This window comes from Pelmatolapia mariae, unplaced genomic scaffold (assembly GCF_036321145.2).
Source record: "Pelmatolapia mariae isolate MD_Pm_ZW unplaced genomic scaffold, Pm_UMD_F_2 NODE_ptg000255l+_length_32269_cov_1, whole genome shotgun sequence".
Classification (NCBI taxonomy): Eukaryota; Metazoa; Chordata; class Actinopteri; order Cichliformes; family Cichlidae; genus Pelmatolapia; species Pelmatolapia mariae.
The window spans coordinates 22,710-30,940 of NW_027051945.1; the positions used below are offsets into that span (position 1 = coordinate 22,710).

At 39.3% G+C, this 8,231-nt stretch overlaps 1 pseudogene; it reads right to left on the reverse strand.

Annotated features, from left to right (window-relative positions):
- Positions 1-2,367: 2,367 nt before the first annotated feature.
- On the reverse strand, positions 2,368-3,795 carry LOC134622873 (alpha-1,6-mannosyl-glycoprotein 2-beta-N-acetylglucosaminyltransferase-like; annotated as a pseudogene).
- Between the last annotated feature and the right edge of the window lie 4,436 nt (positions 3,796-8,231).

Genomic DNA, 8,231 nt, shown 5'->3' on the forward strand with positions numbered 1-8,231 from the left:
TAATGCTGGTAAATAAGCTGCAGGCACCTGGATTTACAAATGGGTTATATATAAAACTAAGAAAACCTGCTTTGCAAGTATCCGAATGACTCTGCAGTTTGGACCCCTGTGCTGTACACCGTAATTAATCCAGTCCTTTTTGGCCACTTAACATATCTGTTATATTTATCGAAATTTCTGATGTCCTTTTGACCAGATCTCTCTTGAAAAATCTATTTTTATATCAATGCCGCTTTTAATTTAGTGCCAAAATGAAGTTATTTAGCAATAGCAGACTAGCCACAAATAACCTTGTGACAAGAATATACTTTCTAGCTCAAAACGACGTATGTAATGCAAATTATAGAGGAATCTGTGAATTACAATAGTTTAAATAACAGCAATCCGTTGTTTGGCAAATCCCAAAAATCACTTTTTAGCATGACATTACAAAGGCTATCAAGATGCAATAAGCTTCTTTTTAAGGTGTGACCTTCCACCTGCAGTTATTTCGTCTGCCGAGGTGCCTTGTTAATGGTTTCAAGGTGTTACATTATATTCCAACAATTTCCTGGAAATACCTTTCCAGTATATGCAAAGCATCACTTTCCCAAGAATAACCTTAAAAAAAACAACAAAACAAAACAAAACAAAACAAAAAAACCAGACACCCATAGTATACACACTGATTTTTGATTGTCTGAAACGCCGCCATTTTTATTTGATGACCAGTACAAAAACAGATTCAATATGTGTAAATGCCCACTGACCAGTAGGACATACCGCCATTAATGTATTCACTAAAAAATGCTTCAGTTACAACCAGTTATTGTAATCGGTTCTTCCAGGAAACATTCCTAAGAATTTAGCGCTACATAGAAGTATGTTTAGAAGTGTAAAAGCAAAGTGGCACAAGGGATAACATTTATTTTATTTTCCCATCATCTTTCAAAAGTGAGCAGTGAACTAGATCATTAATATTAACACAATAAAAAAAAATTCTCAGCAAGTCAGGAATCAGTAAAACAACAGGTACACACACATACACCAGATAAAGTCTTGTGTATAAAGTACTTATGTGTACTTTGTAGGAATCATTTCATTATCACATTCATTTCAGTTGTTAGAGAGCACACAGAGGTGCACCAATACCAGATCACACCACGTATGTGGGGTGACTTACACCTAGAGTATGCACAATGCCAGTGTAAAAATATTCTTTACAAACTACAGACTGAAGATTTTGGTAAAAAGCAACATTCACATTTCAATTTCCCTAAATATCGAATGGAGAAAGACCATAAACTATCAAAACAAATGTTATTCTGCATTACTGGAATTTCTGGTCAAAAACAATGTTAACAAAACAGCTTCAAAATCTATTCTAAAACAAGGCCAGGCAGAAAAGGCATATTAGGTCAGCTTAAAGGCACTAAATGTATCATTATACCTAGTTTTATTCACCCAACATTTACACTTGAAAAAGACTTTTTCTACCAGAACCATAACAGATAATTACATTATCATTTAGTCCATTTTGTCAACAATAAAAAGGTGCAAATGTAGAAATGCAGCATTACAGGACCCTGATCCCAAATGGTTCACTTTTGCATATCAGAAAGCAAATAAGCCACCTCCTGCTTTTGCAACTGGGAATCAATAAGTCAGGGAGTTGGAAACTGATTAAATTGGCATTATCGCCCCAAAAGAGAGATCCCCATTTATATCAGACAGACACTGAATGTTACAAAGAAAATTCCATTTACAAAGTCACTCATTCCAACAGCTAGCTTACAAACGTCTGCTGTAAGAGCTGCAATGTTCCTAATGTACTGTCTTTCACACTTTGATTAAAGCTGTAAGTCTGAATTATATGCGTCTTTACTTTAAAACGTACCAAAGACGCACATGAGTAAAAACATTTAATTTCAAACATTTGATAATAACAGTGTAAAAATCATGTTGCAACAAGCTGAAATGTAAATGTAAATAAATGAGTGCAGTGCTCCAAGTTACGGAATTCGCAAATAAATTCACAAATGACAGTGCGTATGTGCACACTCTGAATATGGTTTACTCTCTGGATATGGTTTACTCTCAGTTTACAACAAAGTGCAATATATATATATATATATATATATATATATATAGTCTAATTTTGTGGCTTGTAGGATACCCAGAGAGCTGCTGACATTCAGTTGAACTGAGCTTGCAGGCAGTATACAGAACAATTTCAACAAAAGGTGTTGGCACCCATACATCTTTGGTAATTTAAGAAAAAAAATGTCTTTACTGTGCTGAACAATGCAGTATGTTTAGATGCGATTTGGTCCAATTTTTGGGGGTGGTCATTTAAAAAGAAAACAAAACAAAAACAAAACACTGAAAGTGAAGACAACCCAATGCAGGCCCTAAAAAGCCTGAAAAAGTCATTTTCAGATGGCACACCTGTAGAATGTTAAAAAGTCGCAGTTCAGAGTCGTTTGGCGTAGTTATTACATAGAATGTGATCGCGAATGTCTCCCCATCCTCCGTTCTTCATGTGCGCTTTGTGCGCCACCGGTTCTGCACCATCGAGGACAAGAGATGGAGGAAAGAGGCCGGCCTTAGCTTTCTGAAGTCCTTCGTCAACCTTCTGCGCGGCCCACTCTGGTCTGCAGTTCTCCTTCTGGTGAAGTCCACAGTCTCCTGTGTGAAGAACCCTGGAGCCCAGTGCTGCCGCCACTTTGAGGGGCTTCGATATGCAGGTTCCAGAGATGTGCTGCAAAGTCCAGTCCCAGTTGTAGTCGTCGTACGTGCAGAATTCATCTGCTGCACCCCATCAGCTTGTAGTACACCTCCCTGGAGATGGCCATGCCTATGTTGTGTTTCGTGGACATCCAGCCTGTGGTCAACACCTTGTTGGATAGTGCGGTGAAACCATCCAGGCCATTATGGTTACCCAAAGCCAGCATGTCACAGTCTGGGCAGTTGTTTTTTCTAAACTCGATCATTGATTTATAAAAATGGAAAAAGTCTGGTAAGATGTAGTTGTCTTCCTCTAGAAATACTGCAAAGCCACTGTAGCCCTGCATCACCTGCACTCGCTCCCACACGAAGTGCAGCTTCCACCACCAGTGGTGTTTGGTTTGAGTGATGAAGGCTTCTCTGTAATGCCCGTAGGAATCGGGGTGTTCTGCATTGAGGCATCCTGTTTCCAGAGCCCTGTCCTTGGATATGTCTCGGGGGCAGTCTCGTGGATCCTGCCCAGGAAACTCTCTGGGATACAGCTGAGTGCTGAAGGGGAAATAAATCTGCAGTACCTTGCAGAAAGTTATCCCTTGAACAATTGTGTTGATTTCCTCTGAAAAATAGTCATGGCTAAAGATGAGGAGGAAGCTGTGGACCTCAGCAGCTTTGGCCAAAGATTTGATAAGCAGTCTGAGGTATTCTGGTCTGTTGTGGACTTGCACGACCAGCACCAGCCGAGGGTCCCCTGGAAATCTGTCTGCATTGTAAACTGACTGCTTTAAGTTGGCACTGTAAACGGACTGAGTTAGCTCCGACAGCGACCTGAAGTTAAACTTTACCGGGTCACTAGAGCTCAGGCCCGGGTTCTCTTTTACGGTGTTACCGGGTCCGCTTGCGTCATCAGAAACTAATAACACGCGTGTTGAAAACAAGAGAGTCACAACTACGAAGGAAACGCCGAGTAGCGCGAGCAGATTCCTCTTGAGCAGCCGAAACCTCATTTTCTTTAAGTAAAAACACACTCCGGAGTTGAATAGCAGTGGCGTTCATTCACCTTGTCGCGCGCCTCTTCGCCCCAAACTTCCGTGCAACATTGCGTCCCTCGCGCTCCTCCTCATGAACGCTCCATTGTCGCGTGACAGTTCTTGAACCGTGTGTCAAACGCTTCCTGACGGTTGCTCTAGAAAAGATGTCGAGGGCTTTCCAGAGGAGAGCCGTGTCATTTGTTACACAGTCGCTCCTGCCGCTTGTTTTTAACACCTGTGTGTGGAAAAGTAGAAGCAAGCGGTTTGACCAAGTTCATAAAACTTACGTGTACATTTAGCGGTTAAGAAAAAGGGAAGTTAACTCTCCGTTGTTAGCTTGTTGTACTTACCCGAAGTAGGTGTAATGTGTCAACACGATGCTACCAGGAAGAGGATGATAGGACTGTGATACATGTTGGGTTCAACTTGTTGACTGCTGACGTGTACAATCCAACCAACTAGGGGAGAGCGCGAGGTCCTGCTCAGCGAATCATGATCCTGCGTATAGCTCCGTAACATGAGAAGGAAATGCAGATCAGAGCCCATTTGATTGGTAAACGATAGCGAATGTTTTATAGAAGGTTAGTGCTTTCACTGCAAAGACTTTGGAATTAAATATTTGCTATTATGTGGTGTATGAAATTAGACTGTTGTATGAAGGCACTAAAGCCAGGGAGTGAAATAAGAGTGACTGGGACTGTTTGGTTTTTTCTCTCTTTTACTTCTTGTTCGAGTAAGCGTTCAGCCCCTAAATTTAAAAAAATCTATTTGGGGTGGAATCGAGGTTAGGAAAGCTAAAGGAGGCATGGCATTACATTCTGGTAACATTCAGGTGATGAGGGAAGTTATTTTGGGTGGTTTGGAGCGCACCCTATTAATCTGTGATGTAAGCTAGAATAAGCACTGTACATCATTTGAAGTGTCCCATTCTAAACTGAAGCTTTAAGAATCCACCCACGCTATAAAGCTGCCTTTTGTTGCTGTCACATCATCTCCCAGTGGAAGTAGTTGGGAACTGTGATGGCACACCCTCCCTGTGCGAGGCCTGGGATTTCAAAGTAGGTGTATTTGTTAAGTGTGTTACCCTTGGCATGTCACGACCCTCCATGTTTACCATATTAGCTACAACCACCTGGGAAGTGCTGCAGTCTGACCTGTAGAAACACCAAGCATGTGGATTTAGTGGGTCACTGGGCAATAGAGAGAAAGTTGAGATTAGATTGATCTCAGTCACAGATATTTGTTATTATTTATTTTTTGGTTGACTGTAGGTCTGAAAACATAAAGGTGATCAGTTCTCTATATAATATACAAACTGTTTCTTTTTTTGCACTATTTATAGCTTTTTTGTTATCAGCTAAGCTGTTTAGCATTGTTTCCATTGATGAATGTAACAAAGTAAAAACAGCCTGGTTACAAATCGAGGACCACATTACAACACTTTTTACTGGTTGTGTTGCAGTAGTGAATTATATTTGTGTTTCAGTCAACTGCCTATCTGGTATACTCTTAATTTAATGACCTTACAATAAAAAAATAGTTTTAGCTTATTTCAGTTTCCTCAACCTATGCTTTACACCCTGCTGGATTCTTGCCCCAATCAACGATGTCATGTCACACCAGCACGTGCAATTCTGATTTTCTTTGCAGATAGGGATTGCGAAAAAAATACCAGGGAAAAAATGAATGCTGTAAATGTTGTATAGTTATATTGTCCCATACCGTTGTGACCCAGTCACTCTTAATTCATGCCTCCTTCACTCTTCCTTCTACACGTAAATTTTTCTGTGGCCTTAATGACTTTGGGCTAGTTCTACATCGTTCATGAAAGGAAACACAATGGACCCCCCCCCCCCCCGCCCGATCGGTTCAGGTCTGACTGGTTCAACACATAACAAAAGCATGAGGTGTAACTCCTGAAACTCTAAGGCTGGAAAGCTTGATCCTCCTGATAGGAAGGAACCTAACAAAAGGAGATGGAACTAGAGATGTTATGGCTTAGTATTAACAATAAATTCTTTCCATCCAGGAGCGACGGTTGGAAATGACCTTTTAGCTATATCTGGTACAGTATATGTGTGTTATGTATTATTTCTGCTATATAATATAAATAAATAAGTAGAATAAACACAAATACCAGATTTTCAGTTTCATGGTTTGTGGTCAAATAATGAGAGAGGTCAGCATTGTTTTATTCCTTGATTTTGGATGTTTCCTTTGTTTCTCAAGGTGCTACTGAGATTACATGACTTTACAAAAGAAACGACTAGAGAGCGTTAAACACAATAGAGATAGTTAAATGTGCAAATGCAAAACACATACCACCATCATGGAAATGCAGCATACATTTTTACTTGTACTGTCAGTGGCACAGGTTGCTGATAGGAAACATGTGTGACGCACATTTACATCTACTGTTTCCTTTTCCTTTCTTTTTGTTTTTAGCAGAAGGAACATTTTGTCTTTAAAACCCACTATTCTCAAAGGAAGATCTTCTGTAGGCAGTGCCATTTTCTCCACATCACACAAATGAGCAGGCCAGTGTGCTCCACTGAGATCATTTTCATGGAAATCACTTAACTTGAAATCCATTTCAGCAAGCATCTCTAGTATCTGTTTATAGTGAACACAGAGTGACAGTTATCAGTCTGTAATCAGGATGTTGTCTTTTTTTTAGGACTGATAGTTTATGCCAGACTGTCAAAAAAAAAAAAAAACATATCTAAAGATGACTAAGTTTAGCTGCCCAATACAGCAGAAGCATATCTTGACAAAAGCTTTATTTGAATTGCAAATGTTGAGGAACGCCTGTCAGAGGCTTTAGTCAATTGAAACTGTGCTGTGGTTTAGCAGCAGAGACGCACATGATAAAGCCTGTTTTTAACTAAAAACTTTATTTCTATTAAACTATAGCACAGCCTGATTTAAAGCAGTCTGACAGGTGTTTTTCCAGTGTGATTATACTGGATGTGTACTTTCGTCACAGTTCACTTTATTTAACTGTTAGCACTGATGCTTTCAGAAACACAACAAAAACATAGCCTTCTGTTTTTAAGACTTCGTGTGTTTTTCTGTTTTGCTGACTGAAGGAGTCCCAATGTGGTCATTTTTACGGCAGAACAGGACAACACGCAGAGAGGTCGTTACATTTTCAGGCCATTAGGGGTCGCAGTTTAACACATTATAGTCTGGCAGTGCAATAAACTGAAAAGCCTTATTTTTGATCTGTAGACTTAGTAATCGAAGTAGATTTGTTGTTTTTAATATTTTTAGGTAATTTGTGGTCTTAGCATTAGAGATGACTGTTTGCCATATTTGGGAATATTAAAACAGTTAATATACACCAATGTCTGCTGTATTTTAATAGGAATCAATTCTGTTTCCATGTAATAACTTTTCTATTTTCTGTGGTTTAGTTGCAGATGCCACCAGAAGTGGAACAGACCGTCTGCTCCACTTCTGGAACAAACCAGTCCTTCAGGCATTATTTACATTAAACATAGTTTTGTGTTTTTTTGTTGTTTGTTTGAAAAAAAAAAGAAAGAAAGAAATTTAAAAAAGAACATTTCATATTATTGTTTGAATAGTATAGAAGTTTGTAGATGATTATTATAACATAATATTTTAAAGTATCAGCATAGTTGTAGTCTAATAATCATCTACAAACTTCTATACTGTTCAAACAATAATATGAAATGTTCTTTTTTTAATTTCTTTCTTTCTTTCTTTTTTCAAACAAACAACAAAAAAACACAAAACTATGTTTAATGTAAATAATGCCTGAGGGACTGGTTTGTTCCAGAAGTGGAGCAGACGGTCTATAAGAAATTCATGCTCTTAATGATCTCACAAAGGGAAACTATAGAAAGCCCAGCCAGATGAATACCATGAACTCGTAATACAAGCATGAGTCAGTCACCCAGAAAGGTATGACTCACATGACCTGTGCCATTTTTTAATTGTAGCCACTGGATGGTGCCAGTGAGCAACAAAGCACTATCAGCTTTTCTCCCCAACTTTGATCACAGCAAAAGAAAAAAGCTGTGAAATGTGTTGAAGCTTAGCTGTACACCCAACATACCAGTTCTGCATTGTTGTAATTCTGAAACAACTGAGGTCTCAGTGTATCTGAGATTACTAAGGAAATGCCAAGTAAAACTTTGAGTTGTAGCAGGCAATGTACTGACTTTTAAACAGGACATGTGCTTCTAATAAGTATCCACACTGCAGCTTTTTCCAGTCGGACATTTGGATCAAACTCTCATAAAGCAGACCCTGAACAGATTTCACTTTTGTGAGCTGTAAGAACCACTCTATTTTTCACCCCCACCCGAAACGGGCATTGCACATGTGCACAGATGAGGAACATATAGAGGATTCCTCCTCAACATTTACTTCTTTGAGAAGTACACTGTGTCCTGAGCCTCCAAATAACAGGAATGTGGAACTAATCAATAGATGGCATCAGCTCCGTTCCTCTGCACTTACGTCAGAGAC